The sequence below is a fragment of the Helianthus annuus genome, chromosome 9 (genome assembly GCF_002127325.2).
Source record: "Helianthus annuus cultivar XRQ/B chromosome 9, HanXRQr2.0-SUNRISE, whole genome shotgun sequence".
Taxonomy (NCBI): Eukaryota; Viridiplantae; Streptophyta; class Magnoliopsida; order Asterales; family Asteraceae; genus Helianthus; species Helianthus annuus.
The window spans coordinates 40144827-40158705 of record NC_035441.2 but is presented as its reverse complement, the minus strand read 5'-3'; positions in this window follow the sequence as shown (position 1 = coordinate 40158705).

The window sequence follows — 13879 nt, the reverse complement described above, 5'->3', positions numbered from 1 at the left end:
TCCCTATTTTTAAATTATGTGCCATTGTCACTCCTAAAGCTTTTCACTGGAAGGTCAAATTGCTTTTCAACCTGTGTCAAAAAGTCTTGCAAAATGCCTGCAGTTTCATCTTTAGAGTGCAAAAAGAAAGTCCGTGTAAACCTAGAAAAGTCATCAACTATAACCAAACAATATCTTTTCTTTTTGAGGCTCATGACTTGAACTAGGCCAAACAAATCCATGTGTAGCATTTGCAAACACTGGGTTGTTTTGGACTCCTCAATGGACTTGTAGGAACTTTTATACTTTTTTCCTTTTAAACGGGAAATGCAATATTCAGGACATGAAAACAATTTTTGTGGAAGGCCTCTCACCAAACCATTTTTTGAAATTTCTGTTATTGTCTTAAGATTTGTGTGTCCCAGTCTTCTGTGCCAAAGTTCTGTCTCTTTGTTAGAGGCAGCTGAGAACAGACAAGCATCAGCTCTCTGGGACACTCTTTAGACATGTCAACAACATAAACATTGCCACTTCTTTGAGCAACAAGTTTAGTTTGACCATTTTTAATTATTGCTTCAATCTTTTTGACCATTTCAGGTCCAACAATCCTACAACAATCTTTTGTGAAGAATGACCCAAACCCTTTGTCACTTATTTGAGATACACTCAGAAGGTTGAATTTTAGATTGTCTATTAGATTGACATTTTCGAATTTTATATAGCCAGATTGCACTGTTCCAGACCCCAGAACCTTCCCTTTACTATTATTTCCAAAGGATATATCACCCCCACCATGGATTTTAAGGTCTTTGAGAAGCGCTTTACATCCTGTCATGTGCCTGGAGCCTCCACTATCTGCATACCATAGACTATCAAAGCATGCAGAAGCTCCCTGCACATTAAGTAAAGAGATTAGTTCATTAAGGACTCCAAAGCCAACAGGGCTTTGGATGGAGTCTCAACAGTGTCTGGTATGGATGCAGTGTGATGGACAGTGGTTAAGTCAGGGGTTTGGACAGTTTTAGTACTATTACTTGCTAACCACTGTTGACGGTCTTGCCCAATCACCTGCTGGTAACTGTAACACCTCGAAAAATTTCGTCCAATAATGTCTTGACACGTGTCATAAGGTTCCGTTATGTGAAAACATACTTTAGAGGGACTAAAAGTGACAAACAGTGAAAACTATGGAACGTAAGGGTCCAAAGTGTCAACAATGGATAAATAGGCTCTATGATAACCCCACATAATGTTTATAACCTTTAACGGATGGTTCATGGATCATACGACGCGGAAATTGCTCAAAAGTGAAGTATTGTAAACTATAGGGGCCAAAAGTGTCAACATGTTTAATTTATACCTCTGAGTGAACTTTTGGCAGACCCGAAGCTTTGTATAGCTAAAATATACTCACTAGAATATGTGGTTAAAATTTCATGAAGTTTCGTCAACGTATGAGAAAGTTATGGCCAAAACCGTACTTAAAGGACTAAAAGCGTCAACGTCGAATTTCATGGCTTTTCGGTTGAGCGCAAAGTTATCCGAGGACATTACCATGTTGGTAAAAGTCCTAAGGTTCTTAGAAACCAAGTTTGGGGGTTTACGGGTCGAGAAAAATAGCCGAAACATCGCGTACAAGTTCAGGGGTCAAAGCTGCCAATGTGTGAAACTTGTTTGGCTGAACAGGGGGTCAGGCGACCCGCCTGGACTGACCCAAGCGGGTCGCGTGGGTTGCCCAGCGACAGAAATTCGATTTTGGGTCAGTTTGAGTCCGAAATTGAGTTGGTTACAGTTGTTTTCGCCTCCAATTGAGCCAATAACATTCCTTGCATGCCTACATCAACAGTAAACCTCAAAAACACTGCTTTAAATCCGAATTCATCTCATTTCTTGGCTTTTACAATTGTGAACAAGAACACCAAGACTTGCAAGAGCTCTCAAAGCTTCTCTGGAGATAATCTGATCATCAAGGCCGACTCCTAGTGATTACTAAACACCTATAGGACTCTTGTAAGCCTTCAATTCGTTCTTTAATCCGTTTTTGTAGTGATTATTGCTAAAAGTCAAACTGGGTGTTCATAACCTTTGACTTTCTGATTAAACGGATTTCTTTCAGTCTTTTCTCGAATTGAAACTTGTCATAGATTGGTATTTATGTGGGAAACAAACCCTCTAAAGGGTACTAACTGATTCCCACTACATGCATGCTTAATGTCGAGTCAAACCTATTTCTAAAAAGTCAACAGAAGCGATTTTTGTGAAAAATGACATGATTAATGATATAGATGACATGCAACCTGATTGATCATTGAAAATAACTTGTAAAATATATAAGAATGTGTTTTAATCATCATCAACTCGACAATCTATAGTATAGCCACGAATCGGAACCGAAAGTCTTGTAAAACGATTATTTCGTAGACTATCGATTCGGATTCATACATGCATGTTCGAGATCTGTATTGGAAAGTATTTTTGACTATTTTTATCTTAGTTAAACTTTCTGGAATTTTCTTTGATTAAGTCTATGCTTAGCCTATTCGAATGCATGTTTCCGGTTTATGCATAAAGTTGACTATTTTGCCCTTTTTGATTTAAAACGGGATTTTTGGAAAAGTGAAAGGATAGAAATCTTTATTTTTAATATATGAACTTGCACCGAAAATTTCGGATCAGTTGGTGGTCCAGATTGTGAGTTATGGCCATTAGCGTAAAACTATATTATAAATTTACATAAACGGTCCTTTTCGCGTAGAACCCGTTTCTGGCCACGTTTTGATGCAAAACTTTTTACCAACTGATGTATTATAATATTCTGGGAATTTTGATGATTTTTAATTAATTTTTGGCTGAACGGATTCTAGATCACCTAGTCATTTCGGCTTATGTCGGTTTTGACCGTTTTAGCCATAAAATGAGTTTTTCACCTCCTTTTGACCCAAAACCTTTTTCTATTGATTTTATATGATGAGTAAATTATTTTAAGTATTCTGGAAATATAAAAATCTCAGATTTTATTTGAAAACCCGAAAACGCCCTTGAATCGCATATTTAGCGTTTTAAGCGCATAGTAAGCGTTATACTTGTTTTAAACCTATAAGACTTATACCTACTGATGTAAATTGCATATTTTCATATAATAACAGTAAGTATAATATTTTGAACTCAGGTTTCCAGTTTTGGCATTTTTAGCCCTTGTGAAATTACTAAATTGCCCCTACGGTGCATAGTTTGGTTTTAAATGATAAATTTGATATATGGGTCATACCCTACTGATATAATATGTTATATTAAGTATATTTACTGTATGAACCAGACCCGAAACTCAGATTTCTAATTTTACCCTTTTATCATCTTTTAAATGACCAAAATGCCCTTTTAAGGCATAAATTGGGTTTAAAATTATTCCGGGCAATATAGAACATAACTTACTGATATAATATCATATTTTAAGCATATTATCTCAGGGAACTTGCATTTGAATCTTTTGGCTACCCGTATCGCCCTTTTCGCGTTCGGTTTGGTTTACGTAACTAGTTTGCGTAAATTGACCGAGACGGGTCAAACGTTATCATTTTTATTTCAAAATCCAGAATGTATTTAGTATACCCATATTATACAAGTATTCAAACTTGTCGGGTCTAAATCACATTCTATCCGGTCTTTCGCTTAATCGTGCGTAAACCGCATCATTCCTAAAACTAACCGGTCAAAGCTTAAGCTTAAATAAAAGGCCGTTAGGAATCTAATAGGTTAATTATAAACCTTTGTTCCAGATTAGGAAGCCCGGTAAAAGCTACCACCACTTATCATTTGTGTTACATACTTACTCAGGTAAATACATTTTGACTTATTTTCCCTATACGGGCTTGGGGTACGGTATTTAAAATACCGCTTGATCGGGCGCACAAGTCCTGCGCCCTATGGGTGTACAGTCTTGAATAGCTTGTGTGATTTCGTTTAAACAGTCTTGTCTTACTTAAAGGCTTTGGGGGGTTATTGACCATGTCCCGGATATCCTTGGCATTATCTTACGAGATGGCCACGACCAGAGCACGGGGTGTAGGCGTACACCCGTCGTGTATAACTCTTTAATGTGGTGTGTCAATTAAATCTCTAGCCCGGACAGTAGATCCCGGGCCACCAGAGATACGAGTGCATGTAAATCGTTAACAAGTTTATATTATATAATTATCCCAAGTTAATAAAAATATTTATGCCTTGTGCATTTAAATCAATTTTCAATCATTTTCAAAATGAGTCAGTCGATTTGTATTTACCAGTGTAAATTGACGTATTTTTCCCAAAAGATTAAGTGCAGGTACTATACGGAAATAGGCTGGCTGTTTCCTAGAGAGCGTCCACAATAGTCTCGCAAACTCGGACGACATTTATCTGTTGAACTATTTATTTCTATTTTTATTTGATCCGCCTGTGGATCCATTTCAACTACTGTGATAATTATTATTGCACTTTATTTAAAGTTGAAATGTTTCTATTCTGCTTCCGCTGTGCATTATTATATTGTGTTGATTGTCTATGACGATGCCAACTACGTCACTGTACCCCACACCGGGCCCACCGGTGACACGTGGAATTCGGGGTGTGACAGGTTGGTATCAGAGCCAATGCTGAGTGAATTAAACACTATCCTAATGTGTTTAATCTCAGTTACACAATTGCACATTCCTCGATTTTCGAGTCTAGACAAAGAACTTAGGAAATGTTCAACTTTTCGTTTAATTTCATTTTATCTATTATTGCATTATCTTATATATTTTGTTGTGCAACTTGTTTGAATTTTGACAGGATCAGGATGCCGCCAAGGATGAGAGGTCGTGGAGGAATTCCCACATCACATGATCATGAGGCTGGTCCCTCGCATAGGCGGGCTCCATCCGCTACACACAACACAGCCGCCAACGACCTTTGGAGGTCTTTTGCCGAGCCTGCTAGGCATTCGGTTTCCGCGAGCACTTCTCCGTCATTACCCCACTCGTTTGGGCCCCATTCGGAGAACGGGCCCCATGGTTCGCATGGATCGTACATACCATTGCACCAGTCACCGCAGCAGTATCCAGCGCCAGCCTACCAGGGTTTATATAACCCTAATGCTTATGTGGAGGAGCCAGTGGGCCATAACCCACTCAGACCAGAGGACCATTTTCCGGGCGACCACGAGATGGACGTAGACGAGGATACGGACCCGTCGCTACCACCATCAGGTACGCCTAACCATCCGATTGAGATATCGGATGGGTCGCCATTTAGGGGATCACCCTACAATGGTGGGGACAGCTTTCAGGAGAGGTTTAAGCAGCATGATTGGTACTTCACCCCTAGCCATAACTCTCCGATGCTTCAATCACTCCATGGTACTCCGATGCTCCAATCGCTCCATGGTTCGCCGGTGCACTCGCAGCACCACTCGCAGCAGCAGCAGCTCCAGCAGCAGCCGCCTCTACCGCAGGACCTATCTGAGGCCCTGTGGCGTGACGTGATCACTCCGTCACCACCGCCGCCGCCAGTTTTACCTCCTCCACCTCAGAGGCCGAGGAGGAATGCGCGCATGTCTACGCGCGGAGGGATTCGCATAGGCACCCCTCCACGTGTTAGTAGCAGCCGCTACACGTCCCTACCCGGGGAGTCCGAGACAGGGGAGTCTCAGCATCCCGTATCGGAGGTTACTTCTGTTCCGATCCCGCCTCTGCCGCCGCAGAATTTTGGAGAGCCGATTCCGGCTTATGCTAGTGCCGCTCAGTTCAACCCGTTCGAGCATGTATTCCCTCAGGGTTATGATTACACGGGAGACCCTTACTGGCAAGCTGTGAACTACAGCTCACTCCCTCCTAGCGGTCCATTGGGAGACACTTGGACTGCTGGGCAGTCTACTTTTGGTTACCCTCCGGGTTACCAGCAGCCACCGCAGCCGCAGCCTTACCAGCCGCCGCAGCCGCAGCACTACCAGCCACCACCACCGGCGCCTATGATGTCGCCGCCGCAGGTTCAGGAGATCCTGCATGGGATTGATAGCATGCGACGGGAGTTGCAAAATGATCACCGTCACAACCGTGGCATGTTCCAGAAGGTATTCGATTTGCTCAAGGGTAAGAGCAAGAAGGATCGTTGAATCCTTCGATTATCATTTCATGTGCTCATGTCCCTGCGTGGACATTTATTCCAGTACTCTACCCCTGTGTGGGTATATCTATCTTATTCTACCCCTGCGAGGGTATGCTATTCTGTTGACCCCTGCGTGGGTTTGCTTTATTTTGTTTTGTTATTGTTGTTACTTGTTTAGCCCCTGCGTGGGCATGATATTCCTGTTATTCATGTTATCCATGTTATTTCAAAGTCCCGTTTAGGGCAAATATGTACTGGTATTTTATTGGAAATTTAAATGGTTAATTTGAATTTATCATTTTACTTATATGCATGAATAATATTAAAATAATGGAAAATATCAATTGTTATTTGATTTGCCATTTTATAAGAATCTTAGTAAGGTATAACCTAGCCTGAATGCCTTATTAACAGGCCTGGCCATGATGGTAAAACCTGGTTGAAAGGATTCAACTCTCTGTTAACATCTGAGAACATGTTAACATTCCTGGCCAAGCGTGATCTGTAAAATCACACAAGCCACCCTTTTTAATAAATTATCTACAGATTTTATCTGTATACAACTCTATTAATGACTTGATACCTACGGGTTATGACTATGTCATATAGTGGCAGTTGTGGTTTATAACTCCCTGCCTAGTAAAGAAATATCTACAGATTTTATCTGTACACAAGTCTATTAATGACTTGATACCTACGGGTTATGACTATGTCATATAGTGGCAGTTGTGGTCTATGACTCCCTGCCTAGTAAAGAAATATCTACAGATTTTATCTGTACACAAGTCTATTAATGACTTGATACCTACGGGTTATGACTATGTCATATAGTGGCAGTTGTGGTCTATGACTCCCTGCCTAGTAAAGAATTATCTACAGATTATATCTGTACACAAGTCTGTTTATGGCTTGATACCTACGGGTTATAACTATGTTATATAATGACAGTTGTGGTTTACCACTCTCTGTCTAGTAAAGGATTATTTGTTTAATTATGCAATTTATAGTCCTATAAAAATCTAAATTTATAATTTAGTAATTGTCCGTTGTGACTAGGCCTATGGTGCCAATATATATATTTTCATTCCTTGATTGCTAATAAGAGCCTGAATGAAATTCATTAAATTAACTGCTAAGGTTTTGATACCATGGTTAATAAATCGTCTAGAACGATAATACTGTTAGGTTCTAAATAAGACCTTGTCCTTTATTGTAGCTTAAAGCTACGATGGCCAAATCGGAAGAAACCAACAGTCATTCTGGGGAACGCTCAGATAATGCAAAGATTCACGTTACCGGTGCAGAATTGCAAGCACTGATAGATAATGCTGTCGCCAAGGCTATGGATAGGCAGTTCAAAGAATCTAGTGGTACTCAGAGTAGAACCCGCTCAGTGACGCATGTCAAGGCTAAGACTCATTCTGGGGCTCATAGTAAGCCGCCGTCTAAGAAGAGTGAGCCGAAGAAAGCCGAGGATGATAATCATTCCTCCAACCACAGCAGCGTCCCAAAGCAGGAGATTGAACTGAAACGTGACACGTACAGCAGGTCCTGTACGTACAAATACTTTGTATCTTGCAAGCCCAGAGATTTCACTGGGGAAAAAGGAGCCGTCGACTGCATGACGTGGATTGACGAGATGGACACTGTAGTTGATATCAGCGGGTGTGCTGATAGGGACGTCGTGAAGTACGTGTCCCAGTCATTCAAAGGAGATGCGTTAGCATGGTGGAAGTCACTCCTACAAGCTGCCGGTAAGGCCACACTGTACGGTTTGTCATGGGAACAGTTTGTGGCCCTGATTAAAGAGAACTTCTGTCCGCAGCACGAGGTCGAGCGAATCGAATCGGATTTTGTATCCTTAGTTATGAAGAACCTCGATTGTCAAGCGTATCTTACTACGTTCAACACGCTGTCTCGTTTAGTGCCTTACTTGGTGACCCCGGAGCCGCGTAGGATTGCTCGATTCATTGGGGGTCTGGCACCGGAGATTAAAGCCAGCGTCAAAGCTTCAAGACCCACTACATTTAGATCCGTAGCAGATCTATCCCTCTCCCTCACTCAAGACGTGGTTAGATTAAGAGCCATGAAGAGCTCTGAGGAGAACAAGCGAAAACGTGAGGATGACACCTCACGAAGATTTGAAAAGCGACATAGAGGGAACAACGACCACAGGAAAGGGTCGGGGTCTAGGAAAAGTGATCATCAGTCGGGTGAGAAACCCCGATGCAAAATCTGCAGGAGACACCACTTTGGGAGATGTCGTTTGGAGACGAAATCCCAGTCTTCAGAGAAACGTTGTGGGATCTGCAAGTCCACAGATCATAAAGCTGTGGATTGCAAGAAAATGAAGGATGCAACTTGTTTTGGTTGCAACGAAAAAGGTCACATTCGGCCCAACTGCCCAAAGTTTGCAAAGAAGGCCGAGGAAGGAAAGAAGACTAATGCGAGAGTCTTCAGAATGGACGCAAAGGAAGCAGTCCTTGACGATAACGTCATTACCGGTACGTTTCTTGTAAACGATGTTTTTGCTAGAGTCTTGTTTGATTCTGGAGCTGATAAGTCGTTTGTAGATGATAAGTTTTGTAAACTGTTGAACCTTCCTATTAAAACCCTAAGTGTGAAATATGAGGTGGAATTAGCCGATGGAACCATAGAAACCGCCTCGACTGTTCTAGATGGATGTGTTATATCCATTAGGAATCATTCTTTCCCGTTATCCTTGCTTCCCTTTAAGCTAGCTGGATTCGACATAGTGATAGGCATGGATTGGTTGTCGAGTAACCAAGCCCAGATTCTGTGCAACAGAAAGCAAGTAATAGTTAAGACTCCGTCTGGTGAGTCACTTACTATTCAAGGAGATACCCAGCATGGATTGCCCGAGCAAGTGTCCATGCTCAAGGCATCCAGGTGCATGCAGAAAGGATGTGTCATTTATATGGCACAAGTTACCATTGATGAGCCGAAGCCGAAGATTGAGGATATCCCTGTTATCTCGGAATATCCTGAAGTGTTTCCTGAAGAACTACCCGGTTTGCCACCGGATAGGCAAGTAGAGTTTCGGATAGATATCATTCCAGGCACTGCACCTGTAGCAAGAGCACCATACAGATTGGCACCAACGGAGATGAAGGAGTTGAGGACGCAGTTGGATGATCTATTAGCTAAAGGTTTCATTAGACCTAGCTCATCTCCTTGGGGAGCGCCAATCTTGTTCGTTAAAAAGAAGGATGGTTCGATGCGTCTGTGCATCGATTACCGTGAGCTTAACAAGGTCACTATCAAGAATCGGTATCCGTTACCCAGGATCGACGATCTGTTCGATCAGTTGCAAGGAGCAAGTTATTTCTCCAAGATTGACCTGAGGTCAGGTTATCATCAGTTGAAGGTCAAGGACGAAGACGTACACAAGACCGCGTTTAGGACTCGTTATGGACATTACGAGTTCCTAGTGATGCCGTTTGGACTCACTAACGCACCAGCCGCATTTATGGATCTCATGAATCGCGTCTGTAAACCCTATTTAGATAAGTTCGTTATCGTCTTTATCGATGACATCCTTATCTACTCGAAGAGCCAAGCTGATCATGAGGAACACCTTCGTTGTATTCTCAAACTTTTGAATCAAGAGAAGCTTTATGCCAAATTCTCGAAGTGTGAATTTTGGCTTCGAGAAGTCCAATTCCTTGGACATGTTGTAAGTGAGCGTGGTATCCAAGTAGATCCCGCTAAAGTAGAAGCAGTCATAAACTGGCAAGAGCCGAAGACTCCTACCGAGATTCGCAGTTTCCTTGGATTGGCAGGATATTATAGGCGATTTATCGAGAACTTTTCAAGGATTGCTGCGCCCCTAACTTCGTTGACCCGTAAGAAGATTAAGTTTGATTGGGGCCCTAAGCAGCAGGAATCCTTTGACATTCTGAAGCAGAAGCTGAGCAATGCACCAGTGTTGACATTGCCCGATGGTATAGATGAATTTGTAGTGTATTGTGACGCATCACACACTGGCATGGGTTGCGTACTCATGCAGAAAGGCAAAGTCATTGCCTATGCTTCTCGCCAGCTAAAGGTGCACGAGAAGAACTACACCACCCACGATTTGGAATTGGGTGCGGTTGTATTTGCATTAAAGCTATGGAGACACTACTTGTATGGAACCAAGTGTATCATTTATTCGGATCACAAGAGTCTTCAGCACTTGTTCAATCAGAAGGAATTGAACATGCGTCAAAGGCGATGGATGGAAACTCTCAATGACTATGATTGCGAGATACGATACCATCCAGGCAAGGCAAATGTGGTTGCCGACGCCTTAAGCAGAAAAGAAAGGGTTAAACCAATCAGAATCAATGCCAAGCGCATTGAAATAAGAAATAATTTGAATGAAAGGGTGTTAGCTGCACAGAAGGAAGCTGTGCTGGAAGCTAACTATCCTGCAGAAAAGTTGGGAGTAACTGAGGAGCAGTTATCCCACGACAAAGATGGAATGCTACGCCTAAACGGACGAATATGGGTTCCAGTATATGGAGGACTTCGGGATGTTATCCTTCAGGAAGCCCACAGCTCTAAATATTCCGTTCATCCTGGAGCTGATAAGATGTACCAGGATTTGAAATCAAACTACTGGTGGATTGGTTTGAAAAAGTCCGTGGCCGAGTATGTGGCCAAATGTTTGACTTGTGCGCAAGTCAAGGCTGAGCATCAGAAGCCGTCAGGTTTGCTTCAGCAACCTGAAATTCCCAAGTGGAAATGGGAAATGGTGACAATGGATTTCATCACCAAGTTGCCAAAGACGAAAAAGGGAAATGATACCATATGGGTCATAGTAGACAGACTGACTAAGTCAGCTCATTTTCTACCCATCAAAGAGACGTATAGCTCAGATATGTTAGCTCAATTATACGTCGATAAGATTGTAGCATTACATGGTATACCTATATCTATTATCTCCGATAGAGATACCAGATATACGTCGCATTTTTGGAAGAGTTTCCAGCAATCGTTGGGCACTCGTTTGAATTTTAGTACGGCCTATCATCCTCAGACTGATGGTCAGAGTGAGCGTACTATTCAAACTTTGGAAGACATGCTTCGTGCATGTGCGATCGATTTGGGTGGTAGTTGGGATAAGAACTTACCACTGATTGAATTCTCCTACAACAATAGCTACCATTCCAGCATAAAAGCTGCGCCTTTTGAGGCCCTATACGGTAGAAAGTGTAGATCGCCCATTTGTTGGGCAGAAATTGGAGATGTCCAGTTGTCTGGACCAGATATCGTCTTTGAGACGACAGATAAGATCGTTCAGATCCGTGATCGTTTGAAAGCTGCCAGGGATAGGCAGAAAAGTTATGCGGATCCTAAGCGCAAAGATTTTCACTTCGATGTGGGTGAAAAAGTGTTGCTTAAAGTATCACCTTGGAAGGGTGTGATGAGATTTGGAAAGAAAGGCAAGCTAAGCCCAAGATACATAGGACCTTTCGAGATAATCGAACGTGTCGGGGCAGTCGCTTATAAGTTAAACTTGCCTGAAGAGCTTAGTGCTATTCATAATGTGTTCCATATCTGTAATTTGAAGAAGTGTTTCGCTGACGATTCACTGGTTATACCGCATACAGATATACACATAGACGAAAGTCTAAAGTTCGTTGAAAAACCTTTGTCGATTGAGGATCGACAGGTAAAGAAGCTTCGAAGGAAGCAGGTGCCTATTGTCAAGGTCAAATGGGATGCACGTAGAGGTCCCGAATACACGTGGGAAGTGGAATCCACGATGAAAGAAAAATATCCCCATTTGTTTGATTAAATCTCGGGGTCGAGATTTCTTTTAAGGGGGTGAGGATGTAACACCTCGAAAAATTTCGTCCAATAATGTCTTGACACGTGTCATAAGGTTCCGTTATGTGAAAACATACTTTAGAGGGACTAAAAGTGACAAACAGTGAAAACTATGGAACGTAAGGGTCCAAAGTGTCAACAATGGATAAATAGGCTCTATGATAACCCCACATAATGTTTATAACCTTTAACGGATGGTTCATGGATCATACGACGCGGAAATTGCCCAAAAGTGAAGTATTGTAAACTATAGGGGCCAAAAGTGTCAACATGTTTAATTTATACCTCTGAGTGAACTTTTGGCAGACCCGAAGCTTTGTATAGCTAAAATATACTCACTAGAATATGTGGTTAAAATTTCATGAAGTTTCGTCAACGTATGAGAAAGTTATGGCCAAAACCGTACTTAAAGGACTAAAAGCGTCAACGTCGAATTTCATGGCTTTTCGGTTGAGCGCAAAGTTATCCGAGGACATTACCATGTTGGTAAAAGTCCTAAGGTTCTTAGAAACCAAGTTTGGGGGTTTACGGGTCGAGAAAAATAGCCGAAACATCGCGTACAAGTTCAGGGGTCAAAGCTGCCAATGTGTGAAACTTGTTTGGCTGAACAGGGGGTCAGGCGACCCGCCTGGACTGACCCAAGCGGGTCGCGTGGGTTGCCCAGCGACAGAAATTCGATTTTGGGTCAGTTTGAGTCCGAAATTGAGTTGGTTACAGTTGTTTTCGCCTCCAATTGAGCCAATAACATTCCTTGCATGCCTACATCAACAGTAAACCTCAAAAACACTGCTTTAAATCCGAATTCATCTCATTTCTTGGCTTTTACAATTGTGAACAAGAACACCAAGACTTGCAAGAGCTCTCAAAGCTTCTCTGGAGATAATCTGATCATCAAGGCCGACTCCTAGTGATTACTAAACACCTATAGGACTCTTGTAAGCCTTCAATTCGTTCTTTAATCCGTTTTTGTAGTGATTATTGCTAAAAGTCAAACTGGGTGTTCATAACCTTTGACTTTCTGATTAAACGGATTTCTTTCAGTCTTTTCTCGAATTGAAACTTGTCATAGATTGGTATTTATGTGGGAAACAAACCCTCTAAAGGGTACTAACTGATTCCCACTACATGCATGCTTAATGTCGAGTCAAACCTATTTCTAAAAAGTCAACAGAAGCGATTTTTGTGAAAAATGACATGATTAATGATATAGATGACATGCAACCTGATTGATCATTGAAAATAACTTGTAAAATATATAAGAATGTGTTTTAATCATCATCAACTCGACAATCTATAGTATAGCCACGAATCGGAACCGAAAGTCTTGTAAAACGATTATTTCGTAGACTATCGATTCGGATTCATACATGCATGTTCGAGATCTGTATTGGAAAGTATTTTTGACTATTTTTATCTTAGTTAAACTTTCTGGAATTTTCTTTGATTAAGTCTATGCTTAGCCTATTCGAATGCATGTTTCCGGTTTATGCATAAAGTTGACTATTTTGCCCTTTTTGATTTAAAACGGGATTTTTGGAAAAGTGAAAGGATAGAAATCTTTATTTTTAATATATGAACTTGCACCGAAAATTTCGGATCAGTTGGTGGTCCAGATTGTGAGTTATGGCCATTAGCGTAAAACTATATTATAAATTTACATAAACGGTCCTTTTCGCGTAGAACCCGTTTCTGGCCACGTTTTGATGCAAAACTTTTTACCAACTGATGTATTATAATATTCTGGGAATTTTGATGATTTTTAATTAATTTTTGGCTGAACGGATTCTAGATCACCTAGTCATTTCGGCTTATGTCGGTTTTGACCGTTTTAGCCATAAAATGAGTTTTTCACCTCCTTTTGACCCAAAACCTTTTTCTATTGATTTTATATGATGAGTAAATTATTTTAAGTATTCTGGAAATATAAAAATCTCAGATT